Genomic DNA, 16780 nt, shown 5'->3' with positions numbered 1-16780 from the left:
GAAATTTCAGCTGGTTCTTTAAGTGGAGTGATTCCCATTTATAAAACTTAACTGGAAAGTAGGAACAAAATTCTTCCCTTTAGAAGGTGGCAATGAGTGGCTGTTGATTGTAAGTTAAAAGGTGTAGCATATTGGGAGACTGTCCAAATACTTTAGGTCTTAAATTTTTAATGTTCTAGTTTTAAATCTGATACTAATGTGATGAAACCTTTCCTTGAGAGCCAGGCATAAGAAGACATCCTTGAGTATTCTTTATTAATTGATATTGTAAATGAAATATTTTGTTCTTTTTTTTCTGCTCCAGTGGCAGTTATACATGTTAATACCACCAATTATTAATGCCTGAATTACTGCTAATTAGTTTTTTCAACACTATTGGTACATATTTGAAATTTTGGGCTTTGTGGTACTCACAAAGTCTTATTAATTCTTTATATATGTCTCTTTTTTTCCTTAATACTCTTCATCAAATGCAGAACTGTATAATTGGCACTCTAAATATGTGTCTTTCTGATTTGATCATTCAAAGATATAAAAATAGACAATCATGGTCATTTGGCTGTTTATTTTTATTTTTTTGTTTCGTTATGTTACGTTTTTGTGTAGTTAGATATCTTAACCACCTTCCAAAAAATTTATATGGTCACATGGATGAGAATAGCAGGGATATGTGGAGCTTGCTTTATATAGATTCTTCTATTAATGTGGCAAGCAATTCCTCAGTTAAAAAATAGCTTATTAAATAGCTATTATCTGTGAAGTTTGTGGATACATACAGCTTCTTTGGATTGTGCCATTTGTTTGTTTTTAGTTCATATGATGGTTGTGAGATTTTTTCCCAAGAACCTTGCAAATGTAATAGAAAATTTTTTACACGATTCACCAAAAATGTTTTTCTGGAAGCATGGTTGATATCACATGAGTTCTTTGGAAACAATCGAGTAGTGTCAATTGCTTAACTTAAAACTATATACTTTTAGTTATAGCATATTCTGATAAGAATTTTTATTGTTTCAGTGGTTGTATTGTTCCCGTTAAAGCAAGAACATCCAATGACAGTTCCTTTAGCACTGCAGAAAAATTGAGTTCTGCTTGTACTGTATACTTGGCTTGTTAATACTTACTTTGTTTTCAGTGGGAGAGGGCAATATGGAGCCAGTAGATCTTTTCTTCCTCTCCCAGGAGCAGATCTGTTTGTCTCCTGATTGGGAAAGGGCCACATGGTTTCTATCAGGAAATAAGATTGCGTTTCCTACTATAAAATTAACAATAGAACAACTACATCTTCAAGGGATAAGCAAGGTGTTTATTTTTATTTTGGGGAATTCAAATACTGAGTAAAACTTTTTTTTTTTTTTAGCGTATAAGGGCTTATTTATTTTGTTTTTCCCGTAGCCTGGGTTCAAACAGTATAGAATATAACAAGTAGCTTTTTTATTTGAAATAAAATAAATAATTCACTGGCCATAGTGAAAAAGAACTATGGGAACATAATTTTGAATTCTGATTTTATTTTTATTTAAATGCATCCTGGCATTTATTAATACATATCACAATTGTCTTAATAATTGTACCGGTCTAGCTACTTACATAAGTGGTATAAATTTTTGAAAAGCAGATGGATGTTGTTCTAACCTTTAAAAACTTTTATTGAATTAGTACAGAATACTCCATTGCTTACAACACCTGTCAACTGTGTTACATAGCAGTTGTCAATTTTTAAGGTGAGCTCAATTGGAAATTTTTCCCTAGAGAAGTCAAAACTGATTTATAAATTCCATGTCACATATGGACCTAAAATTTTGAGACCAAACGTTCATTTGATCACTGGAATTCTGTTAACTATTGATTGCATGTACTTTTAGCCTTAATTGGATCATGTTTTTCTAAAATTTTAAATTTTCTTCTTCCTATAGCCCTGCCATAGGACAGGCTGAGGCAGAGTCTCAGTGTTGCCCTGTTCAGTCTGAGGCAAGTGGGATTTATTTTATTCATTCTAGGGGCTTTCACAGCTTTATAGCTGTTGGATATTTATGTCCCCAAACTTGCAGCAAGTTTGGTGAAGGCTCCTATGTTTAATTTAATACAGGATTTTTATAATATTTTAATGGGCTCTATATTAATATTGATATAGTATAACACTGCTGCTTTCAATTTACTATTAGCAAGAAGTCCTAATGTGGGATAAACATTTGCTGAACTAATCTCCTTGATATCCCCTCTGAAATTTTGGTTAGTGGTACCATTTTTTTTTAAAACAATGAAATAGCTTGTTTTTAAACTACTGTGATAAATTAATGAGATTCACGAGTTCTGTGACCTGTGTTTAGTATTTTAAGAAAATGCCTACGTTACAATTTGCGTTTTCTTCATTGATACCTGTTTCTGAGACTTGAAGTAAATAATCTTTGATTAAGCTAAATTTATGTTAAATTATTTATCATAAATATTAATGTAGAGCCTGAAGAGAAGAAAAATGTAGATATGAGTTTTGTAAGAAAAAGGGGTAAATATTTACAAGGAAACCATTTCTTTATCAGCCTTTCTTCTCAAGATAAACAATTTGCAAAGTTTATGTGCTCTGAAAAATATATTTGAGCTTTTTCAGGGTTGTTTGAATGCTTCAGTAGAAACGGTCTTAACTGACTTCTTATAAAACCTGCACAACATGTAGTTTGCTTTAAAGTAATGATGTAATTTCTGAGGAATGCTTATAAGATTTCGAAGAAAAATTAAGAGCAACAGCTCTTGAAACAAATACAACTACAAAGGTTAGACTATCTACAGAAAAATCCAGATTTTCCTGGCAGTCTCTTCACTTGCCCTTGCAGAGTCTCAAACTGCTTCTTAAAATTGAATTTTTAAAAAAGCTTGGGGATTTGACATGAAAGCTCTTCTAAAGGGAAAATATGAGAAAAGTACTGTGCTCGTTGGTCGTGGTTTTCCCTGATGTGGTCTTCTTTAGAGTCCTCAAACTGCTTTTCCAGCTTCCAGTTTTTCTGGTATCTAATAACTACAGATATAACATGCTTAATCTTGATGGGGTTTAAAATGTTTAAAACTATTGCAGTTATAATGCTTAATAGCATGGTTGGGTCCCTGTTATTTTTCTCACAGGTATCCAAAAGCATCTGTGATTTTTTCTAAAATTCTGGACAGATTAATTTTGGGGGATTTCCCATACGATTTTGTCAGCTCAGTACCAATTGCATTCAAATTATTATTCAGTGTTTAATACACAAACCTTAATAATTTAGATTAAAAACTATAAGACAAAATAAAATGAACAGTTTTTATATGTTTTGAAACCTCTATTCGGTTTAATATTCATATGATAACCTAATGTCTCATTGAAATAGTAGTGTTGAACTCATAGCTTTTCTTCATTCAGTTCATAAGAAGAATAGCCAGTATGTTATAATGCCCTTTTTGTCTTTATATCATAACACAAATATATGTTATAAGTATGTCTCTTGATCTAAATGCATCAGCTTAGAATGTCAATACTAGATAAATAGGGAAAGCAAAAATGTGTCATTAACACTGAATGTCTTCATCCACATTAGATCTGTTTTATTACACATCACTGACTTTTTCTAGCCTAAGCATTTGCTTCCAAGCAGCGTCCATAATTACAATAGTATGCATAAATGCTTCTTGTTGAACATCTTTGACCATTTTAATCACAATATAACCAGGAATTACCACCTTGACATCTTTGGATTCATTCGTTCTGATCATTGAAAATGAATGTTCTACCAATTCTGTGACAAATATCACCACAGAATTTCAAAATATTACCCAAACTCTCCTGAAAAAGCAGTCTGGGGTTTGTGTTGACTAGCAGTTCAAAGAGAAGGTACCACCAATTCCCACATTGTACATTTCCTTTCTCAATTTCCCTGTAAGAGTTCTAGTTTTGAGTTGTTTCTTTTCAAAGTTTAAGCAGTGGTTTCAGAGTTCTAGGAGGACAACTGTAGAGTGAAAATGTATTGATAAGTATGCATGTATTGATGCATGCATGGTTAGAATGGTGTTTTAAACCAACCTAATAATCTGATGTCACAAATCATGCTGTTGTATTGATGGTGCTTGTGTTTATGTGAAACAGTAGAAATCCATTATATTATGCTAGGAAGCATAGCTTTGCTTGGGTTGGACTGTTGCTGCCGGAATGCAGTGCTCATCTTGTCTAAAAAGACCTCAAATAATTTATTATTAGACCAATAGCCTAAGTATATTATAAGTTAATTTTACTAACAACCCTATTTAGCAAGCAACAGTTTGACTAATGTAACATGGTTCTTTGTTTTTGGCCATTTTCATTATTTTAACCTAGGTTTAACAGAAACATAATTGGTATTAAAATTGCATGTCCATAGATCATTGGATTGATTTGCATTACAATCAGTTATTTCCCAAGTGAAAAATATTTTATATAATTAAAATGTTATATATAAATGTGATTATAAGAAACTATAAAGTTGCTTCTAAAGTATTTATTGCACTGAATAGCATTAAAAGATATCAGATCTTGCTGTGTGAAATATATTAATGATGTCTCAGCTACAAAAATATCCAAGCAATTATGAATGGAATAAAAAAACTGAGTGTTACAGAAATAGAGAAACCTTGTATTCTACTTCATATTTTTATAAGGAAGTTTGGTATTACATTTCAGTTCTGAGACCTTAAGATTTGAACTTACTGTACTCTGTTGTGAAGTTAAAGCCAATTTGTAGGCTTGCTTTTGTGTTTGTGTTTCATTCATTATCGAGAGAAATTCAGTTACAAGGTATGTGCTGGCCTTGAAATTTGTGTTCAAGACACATTGTCAGTTAATTTTTATTTTTAAATTAAAGTCACTGCATTACTGCCAACACCTGCTAGGGTAATACATATTTATGTCAGAAATATGTTGATGGACAGTGTAGTTATAACGCAGATAAGGAATTTCATTATCAGTAAAATCACTAATATATCTTTGCTGACAGTCCTTGAACATTGGCATGTTCTTGCCAAATGTTCCTTTCAAAATTTTATATTTGGCGTAATATGGGCTGAATGTTTGGAGTGAGGTATAAATTAGGTTGAATCTTAGAAATGGACATCCTTTTAGGTCAAATGCAACTAGTGATTCTATTTTTATTCTGCACAAACACAACCCATTCTTGAGTGTTTAAATGTTCCATGTATATGTTAGAAGTGAAAGAAGAACACAGTTTTCACTGAAGCTCTTAAAAGATTTCCACATCATAGCACAACAACCATTTAACAGTCAAGTGTTTAACTGGCTAATTAATCATGAGGAATTTTTTTTAATTCAAATAAGCATAAAACCTGGGGTTTGATTTTTACAATTTAAACTTAACTCATGATTTAAGCTCCTTTTTGTTTAATATAATTTGTGTTTTTGTTGACTAGCAGCAGAATTTCAGCATTTGCTTCTTACTGGTAGAGAAGAAAAAATCCCACAGCACTGCCAGTACAGGTTAGTTTAATCTGTAAGTACCGTGATGTTTGTTTGAAATCCTGTACTACAAATAATATGTTAGTACATGAGGATGGAGCCACTAGTGATATTAGGAGGGAAATATCTTCCTGCATCTGAAACTAAGACACGTAGACTTCCATTTTAAAAGGGAATGGGGGATTGAGTTGGAAACCATTTGAGTGGAGTTGGTTGAAAAATAATCTTGTAGTTTATGGGGGGAAATGAATAGTTTTGCCATAAACAGAAAAAGGATAAATGAAATATTCTCATTCTTTCTCTTTACATACACCCACCAGCGTTATTGATGAGAAGCACATCTTTGCTATGATGGGCTTTTAGTTATGATTCACTATATTCTGAAGTCTAGGCCCCTAATTCAGAACTCTGCAGAATATAAGCAGTTCCCACTTAAATAGTTTCATCTCTCTTACAGCTGCTTCTGGGTATCTAGTAGTCTTTCAAGTAAATGTTTTCGTAGCATTGCTGTACTGAAATTGGTGGTTTGTGTGAAGCTGTAGCTGCATCTCACTGGAATTGCATGTTTCTGTATCTTTTAATTTTCTGCTTTGTCTAGCCAACAGCTGCTTATAAAAACTTCCTGTAAATGTAGCAGCTCAAGTTATCTAAATGTTTTAACTAAGGATTATCCACAGCAGACTAGAAATACAAATTGTTCGACATAACTGCACAAATGTGTGTTTTTTTCTAAGCATTCTATATGTGTGAGAGTGTTGCTTCTTTGCATTTTCAGTCTTCTCAATGCCATCTGTGGGATGTTTATGAAACAATGGATATTCCATAATGATGGAGCTCCTTTTTGCCAAAATCTCCACCTAGAAGCAAAGGGTTTAATAGATTTTTCTTAAAACTTGCATTGTAAAGTTAAGTCAAATATGCCAGAGTTAATATAATTTAGTTCACTTGAATTTGATTCTTACTAATTGATTATTCTTTCCACATCAGTAATATTTGCTTTGGAGTTAAATTAGAATGCAGCTGAAAATAACTCTTTTCTGTTATCAGCATGGGCGATTTTTCTGTTGTGCTGGATTATGGGGCTAAAAATTAGTACGATTCTCAAAACTACCAGCTTAGAATGTAGAAGTATTTCAAGTATTTATTCCATATTAATGGATCGACAAAATAATTTCATTATAATTTCATCATAGATATATCAGCAAAATTTATTCATAATTTATGAATAAAGGCCACCTACAGAAATGCATGCTATTTATCATCTTAGCCTAGATGTGAAGACAGTACAATTTTTGAGGATATAGTCACAGTACTGATGTGATCACCATTATCAGCAAGCTATACTTGAGCACTGTATTTACTGATCTAAGTATCGTATCCAAAATTCCCTAAGTTAGAGAATATACACAAAATAGAGGGAAATTTTGTTTTAAACCCAGACAAAATTATATTCCAGGGAAGGTCTGCTGAATTGTTTCAGATCTGCTGTTTCAGAAGAATCAAAAGCTCCAGTCTTCCCAGTACCTTCTGCCTTTGCTTTTGTTAACCATTGCTGTTGCCAAGGTCTCAGCACAAAATATCCCACTGGCTGGTTTGTCCTTGTTGCCCCCCCCCCCTGCGGTCTCCCTAATTCAGCTACTGTTATCCTTGGCTTTTTCCTTTACCTCCCATAATTCATTTCTGCACAGATCAGAACAGCTCCATTTTGTTCCAGGCATAGAACATTCAAATACATATATTTCCATTCAATCACAAAATCCGAAATCAACTACAGAATTCCATGCATGAAAGATGTTGCATATCCCTGTCTAAGATTTCGCTACTTTTACGCTGATGGGGAAGAAAAAAGAAATATCGAAAAATAGTCATTTTTAATATGAATCTCCCGGGATATTGTTAAATTACTATCTTTCTGAGAAAATAGAGTTCTTTTAACTAAAAAAAGGAACACATTTAATTAGTGTGTGAATCCATGTACTCTCCTGGTGGCGCAGTTGCCCCCACAATCTCATTATATGGATACCTATATTGATTACAGAGTGTAAAATAGTGCTTGGAAGTTTGCAAAATTTTTGATAGTTAAAGGAACACCTAATGGCAGAAGGGCAAATGGATTATGCAGTTGCACAGTTGAACGTTCATATAATTCACAAATTAATTTTGCTATTAATAATGCAATTGCATTAGCAGCTTTTAATTTATGATTATAATGATACATCTCAAGCAATGGTACTACAAAATAAATCATATGTTAGTACTGATTAGAATCATGCTATTTAACAAGCCTCCAGATTTTGAAGCAATACACACAATACATAGGTCCTTTATTTCCATTAATATAAATAATGTTGTATGAAGCAGCAGGCTTTTGTCCTTCTTTATTATTGGACTTCGGCTTTGCAGTGAGATGGTGAGATCCATCGAAGTATATTGTTAGTTTGAATGTTGTAACAGATCCTCTGATCTTGTTTTGATCAAATAAATACAACTTATATAGTCCTGCAGACACCAGCAATTCCAGAAATCGAGAACTCATTTCAGAACTGGGAAACTGGTAAGTATTTTTTAAAAATGCTATTTATCAACAATAAATGTTTTACTCCTACAGCATTTTGTTGATCAGTGATGTAAAGATGGAGATGAAGTAGAAAATTAGTTTATGTATGCTCCAGGTATGATGATTCTTATTGGTAGCATTTTCAGATGTACAGTTTGAGAATTTTATACCTTTCATTCATTAAACTTGAATCAGTTAATTCCTTGGTCTATATGTTATCTTTCGTGTCATTTTACTTCCTGAACATATTTGTATGCCAAGACAACTCGTAACTCACAAAAAAATAATAATACAAAACTATTACAGCTACTCAATTGCAATTATATTACAGATAAGCTATTATTTTGTAGAGAATCCCATTAAACTTGAATAGAATGAGGTTCCAGGACTGAAAGTTTCCATCAGTTTTTAAGCTGTTTTTAGTGAAATTTCTTCAGGCTTTCTGAAAAACTATTCTGGAATATTGGATGCGAGAATGTAGGCTGCCCACCATTGTCAGTGATGAAGGATGCTAAAAATATTACATCAGCCATATGGAGAAGACACGGATTGCCCTCTTCTGCATTACAGGAACTCTCACCATCAAATACATCCTTCCTCTTCCCAGTAAGGAATCTGTTAGATCAGGTCTCTTTCAAACTACTCTTTGAAATACGACAGTTATTATAAGGAAGAGGATGGTGACTGTTAAAGGGATACTGTTTGCCTCAACTGAAAACAACGTTCCTTTTCTATTTCTCTATAAAGTAATTAGAAGATTCAAGATAGTTATGGAAACAGTAAATTCCCCTCACACAAAGACCCCCACCTATTTTTTTTTAAACTGGTAGGTGTGTATTTTATTTCTTAATTAAATTAAACATTTTCATTATCACATTCCAGAAGTGTATCTTCTATATGCAAATGATATAAAAACACTTTCAATGTAGTTCAGCTGTTCTCAGCAAAAGAATCATCAGAACATATTGGGGAAAAACTAAAAGCAGAATGCTGAGTGGTGGACATTTTTTTACTTCTTTTCCCCCTGTAAAAACAAAATTCTGGCTGTATTTGAGCATGTGGTAGTTATACATGGTCATAAATCATTGCAATGATACACTGAATAAACTGAAAGATTTATTCATGATTTTGAAAACCTAACTAAAATTAGGAGCAAAAGCTGGCAAACATAGCAAGCTGAAAACTGCTTTGCTGGCTATCTTACAGAGTTTTAGCTTCTTGCTAATTATCTACTGTGTGATAATTAGAATAATATTCTGACTTCTTGGATAGGGGTCATAGCAACAGAATGCAAAAAAAATCATTGCACATACATAAAAACTTCATTTTTATGTATGTTGCCTTGCTTTTGGAATAGAACGGAACAGAACAGAATAACAGTTGGAAGGGAGCTTGGAGTCTTCTAGTTCAAACCTCCTATACTATTTCAGACAAATGGTTGTCTAATCTCTTAAAAACTTCCTGTGTTGGAGCATTCACAACTTCTGGAGGCAAGTTGTTCCACTGATTAATTGTTCTGTCAAGAAATTTTTCCTTAATTCTAGGCTGCTTTTCTCCTTGATTAGTTTCCATTCATTGCTTCTTGTCTTGCCTTCTAGTGTTTTGGAAAATAGGTTGACCTCCCCTCTTTATGGAAGTCCTCAAATATTGGAAGACTGTTATGTCACCCCTAGTCCTTCTTTTCATTAAATTAGACATACCCAATTTATATGTTTTCGCCTCCAGTCCCCTAATCATCTTTGTTGCTCTGCTCTGCACTCTTTCAAGAGTCTCAACATCTTTTTTACATCGTGGTGACCAAAACTGGATGCAGTATTCCAAGTGTGGCCTTACCAGGTGATATTAACATTTCACATGATTTTGATTCTATCCCTCTGTTAATGCAGCCTAGAACTCTATTGGCTTTTTTGGCAGCTGCAGCACACTGCTGGCTCATATTTAAGTGATTGTCCACTAGGCCTCCAAGATCCCTCTCACAGATATTATTGAGCGAGGTACCACCTATATCGTACCTGTGGATTTTTTTTTCTTTCCTAAATGTAGAGCTTTACTTTTATCACCATTTAATTTCATTTTGCTAGATAGTGCCCAATGTTCAAATCTGTCAAGATCCTTCTGTATCTTATCCCTATCTTCTAAAGTGTTTGGTATCATCTGCAAATTTGATGAGTTCCCCATCTATCCCCTCATCCAAATCACTGATGAAGATGTTGAAGAGTATTGGGCCTAAAACAGCCTTGGAGTACCCCACTGCATACCTCCCTCCATGTAGATGCAGTTCCATTGAGGATTACATGTTGAGTACAGTTGTTCAGCCAGTTACAAATCCATCTGGTGGTGATGCTGTCTAACCCACATTTTTCTATCTTATCTAGTAGTAGGTTGTGGTCTACTTTATCAAATGCCTTACTGAAATCCAAGTAAATTATATCCACGGCATTCCTCTGGTCCACTAATTTTGTCATCAAAGAATGCAATAAGATTTGTCTGGCATGATCTGTTTTTGACAAATCCATGTTGAGTTATGGTTATGACTTTGTTTGCCTCTAGGTGCTCATTGATTCATTGCTTGATTATCTTTTCCAGAATCTTCCCAGGTATTTAGCTTAGGCTGATAGGTCTGTAATTTCCTAGATCTATTTTTTTCCCTTTTTTGAAGATGAGAAATATATCAGCTCTTTTCCAGTCCTCTGGTAGTTCCCTGGTGCTCCAGGATCTTTGAAAGATGTAGTTCAGCGGTTCTGAGATCACATCTGCCAGTTCCTTTAAAACCTTGGGGTGAATCCATCTGGTCCTGGTGATTTGAACTCATCTAGGGTGGACAGGTGCTCACCATTTTCTTGCCTATTTTAATTTATGTTTCTAATCTTTATGGTACTGTTTTTTCTCTTTGTGTAAAGATGGATGCAAAAAAAAAAAAAAAAAGTACTGCTTTCTCCCTGTTGCTCCCTCATTGTTTTCTTCATAAATCTTACATGGACTTCTCTGGGCAACTTGTGTTTCTTTGCATGACTTGAATTCATTCTAAATATTTCATCCACTTCTTGCTGCATCTCCAGTCTCTCCATTTCTAGGGCCTCTGCTACTAGAGTAATAATCACTTCTGTTATATTTTCCTCTTTATCTTCAGGTATGTTCTGGAACCTCAAATAGCGTACCGCCTTCTCCATTTCCAAAGCAGCGACCGCTCCTAGGTTTTGATTCGCTTGTTCTTTCATTCCCTGTCATTAGTGCTTCAATTTTTTCCCCAGTATCTTCTGATTGATCTTCCACCTTCTGAATTCTTTGTTCATTTTTAAGGATCATTTGTTGGTGAACCTCAAATTGTGTCTTTATGTCAAGCATTTGTTCGTTTAGCTTCTCAAGGTTGCTTTTTGTTTCTTGATGATTCTTCTGCATCATTTCTTGCATTAATTGTAAGGTCACATGCATCTCTTTTTGGAGGTTGTTTGCCTTCTCTTGTTGTAACATTGGTTCAATAGATCCCTGACTTGCTGGACTGGATGTTCCAGAAGAAGGTGCAGAAGCAGGGGTTTTTTTTGTAATTTTAGTGAGGTTTGGTGCGCTCATTGTTCAATCAGGCAAATTTTATAACTCCACAGGGAGAAAAAAAAACTTTTATTTAAAATGCTCTTTCACAACAAAGCAAAAAAATAATAATTCCCAAATCAAAAAAATTAGCCAACAACATATTATCATTTTTTTCTTTTCAATCAGTCTCGAATCTTTTCTGCATATTTTTTATATTCTTCTATTCATTCCCCCATTCCAGATTTCTCGCCGCCTCACTTCATCTTTGCAGGCTCAGGCTATCTGCTGATATTCTGCCTTAGTTATGTGCCCCTCTTTCCACTTTTTATACTTGTCCTTTTTTTTTTTTTTTTTAGCAATCTTGCTATGGGCCTTATCCAAGAAGTCAAAATGTATGCTTTTAAGAACAGTTATGAATTTCAAGAAGCAAAAACAGTTCAAGGAAAGAAATATACTGACGAAAATTCCTGTAGTTTGAAAAAATTAGAAAGCATTTTTATTTTAAATCTTCATTTACTACAAAGCTAAGTTATTGATACAAAGATATACAAAAATTTGTGAGTAAAGCAGTGTGCTTCAGATTCCCAATACATATTCTCCTGTCTCATAAAATGTGGGAAAAGACTGGACTCTGTATTTATTTTTGGTTGCTGTCTTGATACAAAAAGGCATGATATCTTTGAAACCTGTGCTCCAAAGAAGGCAAGATTAAAAAAGAATAGATCTTCAAAGTGGGTGGATTTGTAAAGGCCCAGATAGGTGGCAGCACTTAACTACCAGAAAAACTACAGTAGGATTAGACTGAAGTTGAATAAACTTAGGAAGGCAGTAGCAAATCACTTTGGGATAAAACAAAGATATCAGAAAAGGTACACGATCATGTAAATGTCACTAAGAATCAAGCTCAACTCAAGATTTTACATCTGTAATTTATATGGATAGATTCATATTTAGTTTTAGCTGCTTTCCATTGTATTTTAATAGAGATATGCACAGCATAGAATGGAGCTATCCTTCAACATTAAGACACAATACCAATGTGTTGTCTATGTAGGGTTTCTATATGTGAGAATATATTACATTTAAATCAAAATCAGCTGCAAGTGTATCAGAACAACTAAAGAGTTCAAGAGGACTTATTTTGATCAGTTCTGTCACCATTAGATACTAGTAATTCTTGAAGTAAGAAAATGGGCTTATATGTGTAAAAGGTAAAAAATGCCCCAAATTTTCAAAATCTGTAAAATGGGAACTGGCTGCACTAGTGCAATACAGTTGCATATCAACCAAAAATAGAAGGTCAGACCTTACATTAACAATCTAGGCACATGATGTGTAAGTGCATGGGATTGTGCAATTCCCTTTCAGGATAGAATGCATTGGTAAGAACATCATTGCATGATTCAGAGTTAATCGTGGGAAGTTTTTTTCCATGTATGTCACTAATCGTGTGATGGTTTTTGACTAATTCCACATTCTAAAGAACTGGGTATGATAGGGCAAAGTTACTGAAATGTAGCAATATAACCATACTACATGAATGAATTACAGTGCTTCACAAAATGATGTTCTAATATGTAGAAGAACATTATGTTCTCTGAAATCCAGGACAGAAAGGTTTAACTTATTAAATATCATATGTTAGATGTAATATTGTTACAGTATATGTTAACTCAGACTTGTGTCTATTAAAGATCATCAGCTGATCAAGTTTCTAGGAAATGGGCACATAGAGTCAGAAGCAGTTTCCACTGTCCCTGTCACCTGACTGGTTCAAAATTAATTGTGGAGTAAAAGTACAGGAAGACTTCAATGTATGACAATTTGTTTAGTGACCAAAGTTACAATGGCACTGAGAAAGTGACTTGGACCATTTTTTACATGACTGTTACAGCATCCACATGGCCACATGCTTGGCAACTGATTCATATCTATGATGTTGCAATGTCCTATGCTCGTGTGATCATCTTTTGCAACCTGACAAGCAAAGTCAATGGGGAAGCCAGATTCACTTAACAACCAAGATTGCAATGATTCAATTAACTGTGGCAAAGTCATAAAATGGGGCAAAACTCATTTAACAAATGTCTCACTTAACAACTTCTCACTTAGCAACAGGATTTTTGTGGTCATAAGTTGAGGTCTACCTGTACTTGCTTTTATTACATTATTCTTTCACTGTAGAAAATCCTTGCTCTTGGAACCTGTTTGTATGGAGATGCTACATAATTACTCTGTAAACTGCATGGATTTAGAGCTGTGGGAGACATCCAGACAGTTGTGATGATAGATTTTAGATGCCAAGGTAGGTTGATATATGCATTAGTACTAAATGCATATTTGATATTCTGATGTACAGTTTATAAGTACTGTACGTAAAGTTTATATGTATATAAATATATGACATTTTAACAGGACTGGATGGAAATTATCTATCCTGCCCCAAAGAGAGTAGCTTCTAGACACTATTATTTTGAGTAGACAGGGGAAAAAGAGGGACAAGAATTTGAACACTGATTGCTGTAGAAGTTGAACCTCATCTGAAGTACAGGTAATCCTTGTCTAGCAAACACAATGGGATCCACAACTCAGTTAAGTGAAACCGCGCTACAAACTCACTTCAGGTTTTCTTTGCTTTACAGACTTGCAAAGGTCATAAATGAGACGATTGGTCATAAAATTATTTTTCATCATCAAAGGAGTGGTCATTAAATAAGGCAGTTACTAAACAAGGACTGCCTGTATAGCAGTCACTGGAGAAAAAAATTTAAGTCAACCATCTAGGTAGATTAGACAGGAAACACAACTAGATGAGATAATTCCACTTTATTGTATGATTAATAGAATCTTAGGGTGCACTCAACATTTGGAGTAGCATGCAGCCTTGAAGTTTCTAGTTTTGGCGTTTCTGCTTCTGAAAAACATTTCCTGTTTAAAGGTTCCTTTGTGGCAAGAAAGCATTTACAAAGAGCTTTTATAATATTTAATGTGTAGATGTTAAATTGAAAATTAGTAGATCTGTCTGAATACAGATGTATATGCGCCCATGTTCAGGCCTACTCTGGCATTAAGAACAACAATAGCCTTAATTCCTCCTCTTTCTCCATCAACATCTATCTTTTCAATAGCCTTGTTTAGGGTACCTAATTCTCTGCCGAGGGTGAAGCCAACCAATGTGATCAGTTAAAGCAACATTATGCCAATAAAATTGCTGCATTTTACTTGACGTTGAGTCCATGTGAGCAGGGCCTAGTGTACTGACCGTATCAACATCTTACTAAATTACCTGGGTTTCTTTTTGGCCCATGATCTATGAGGAACTGGACAGGGTACTCTCTGGGATGACCCTCTGCCCCTGCCATGTGTGGCTCCTTCAGGTACTTTGGGGAAGGGGGAGTTGATGCGGTACTGGATGACTCTTGTTGTTACTCAGATGAGGTAAGTGCACTATCTTGGTCCTTTTAAACCTCTCAACAGTTTTTGATATCATTGATCGCGGTATCCTTCTGCACCACTATGGGGGTTGGCAGTTGAGGCACTGTTCTGGAGTGATGCTATCCCTTAGATCAGTGGTTCTCAACCTTCCTAATGCCGCGACCCTTTAATACAGTTCCTCATGTTGTGGTGACCCCCAACCATAAAATTATTTTCGTTGCTACTTCATAACTGTAATTTTGCTACTGTTATGAATCGTAATGGAAATATCTGATATGCAGGATGTATTTTCATTATTATGAATTGAACATAATTAAAGCATAGTGATTATGCTTTCCTTTCTCTCTTTCCTCTCCCTCTCTCCCTCTCTTTCCTCTCTCTTTCTCTTCCCTCTCTATCTCTAGTCCCTCTCTATCTTTCCTCTCTTTCTCTCCCTCTCTTCTCTTTCCTCTTTCTCTCTTCTCTTTCTCTTTCCTCCTCTCTCTCTTTCTCTCTTCTCTTTCTCTCTCTTCTCTCTCTCTCTCCTCTCCCCTCAATATCTCAGGTTTCCCCTTTCAGTGACTCTGGGCAGGTTAGAGTTCCAAGATGTATTACAATTAAAAATACTAAAAACTTTTTAAAAGAGTAATGACAGCAAAACCAATAAAAACAACAGAAGCATCCAAATTAAGTGACCACGCTGGAATAACACCCATAATAATTGGGACATGAGGCACAACTCCCCCCCCCCCAGGAGGCAGAAAGAATTCAGACAAGTGGCATTTCGGAGCCGCGCAAGTCAGCCCGGGGTTCGGTCAGGCCCTCCCGGGTGCAATTAGGAGCGGTTCCACGGAGTCCCGGGTGCCTGACTCACGGAGGAAGCCGGCCGGGACCCCACAATTAGCGGGCCCGCCAGGAGGCGGCTGACGTGGACATCCCTACGGCGGTCAGGCGGCCCCCAAGCCGGACGAGATTCCTAGCCAGCTGGCCATGGGGCGGGAACAGCTCCCTCACTGGGGCTGCTCAGCCTTCCCGTCCAGCCAGTTGGGCCAAATCCTGCCGAGCTCTGCCTGCCGCAGGAGGGCGAGTCGGACCAGGCTAGGCAGCGGGAAAGGAGGGCGAGTCGGACCAGGCTAGGCTGCGATTTGCACACCCCCAGTCCCGGTCCAGAGGAGTGCCCCCACCCCGGTGGATGAGGGGCTGGGAGGGGGGAGCCCCTTTCCATGCCCGGAAAGCAGCACTTCCTCTCCTGCTCTGGGCATGAGAAAATAGGCGGAGGTCCCAGGAAGGCCAAGTGTGGGGGGGGCAGGAGGCAGCAGAAGGCGCTGAAAGGCGCCCAGGGCACCACGGACTGGACCGGGATGCTGCCACCCCCACCGGGACCGAAGTGATACCACCACCCCAGCCGGGACTGCTGCCCAGCCTGGGGAGACGTGGGCAGCTCAGTGGCCTAGGAACAGGCTAGGAACCAATGCCCCTGCCATCCGCCATCCCACCAGCCCTGCCAGGACCAAAGCAATGCCGCCGCCCCAGCCAGGACTGCCGCCCAGTCTGAGAGACACATGGCCAGCTCAACAGCCCAGGAACCAATGCCCCTGCCGGCTGCCGCCCCAGCCGGGACTGCCACCTGGCCCGGGGAAATGCGTGGCTGGCTCAGCGGCCTGGGAACTGCCCAGGAAGCCCCTGCCGGCCACCGGCCCAGGAGACACATGGCCAGCTCAGCGGCCCAGGGATGGCCCAGGAATCGCCCCAGCCGGGACTTCCACCCGGCCCAGGGAGACGCATGGCCGGCTCGGCTGCCCCTCCAC

This window comes from Crotalus tigris, unplaced genomic scaffold (genome assembly GCF_016545835.1).
Source record: "Crotalus tigris isolate CLP2741 ecotype Arizona unplaced genomic scaffold, ASM1654583v1 scf7180000017726.370058, whole genome shotgun sequence".
NCBI classification, from domain to species: Eukaryota; Metazoa; Chordata; class Lepidosauria; order Squamata; family Viperidae; genus Crotalus; species Crotalus tigris.
This window is presented reverse-complemented; position numbering follows the sequence as displayed.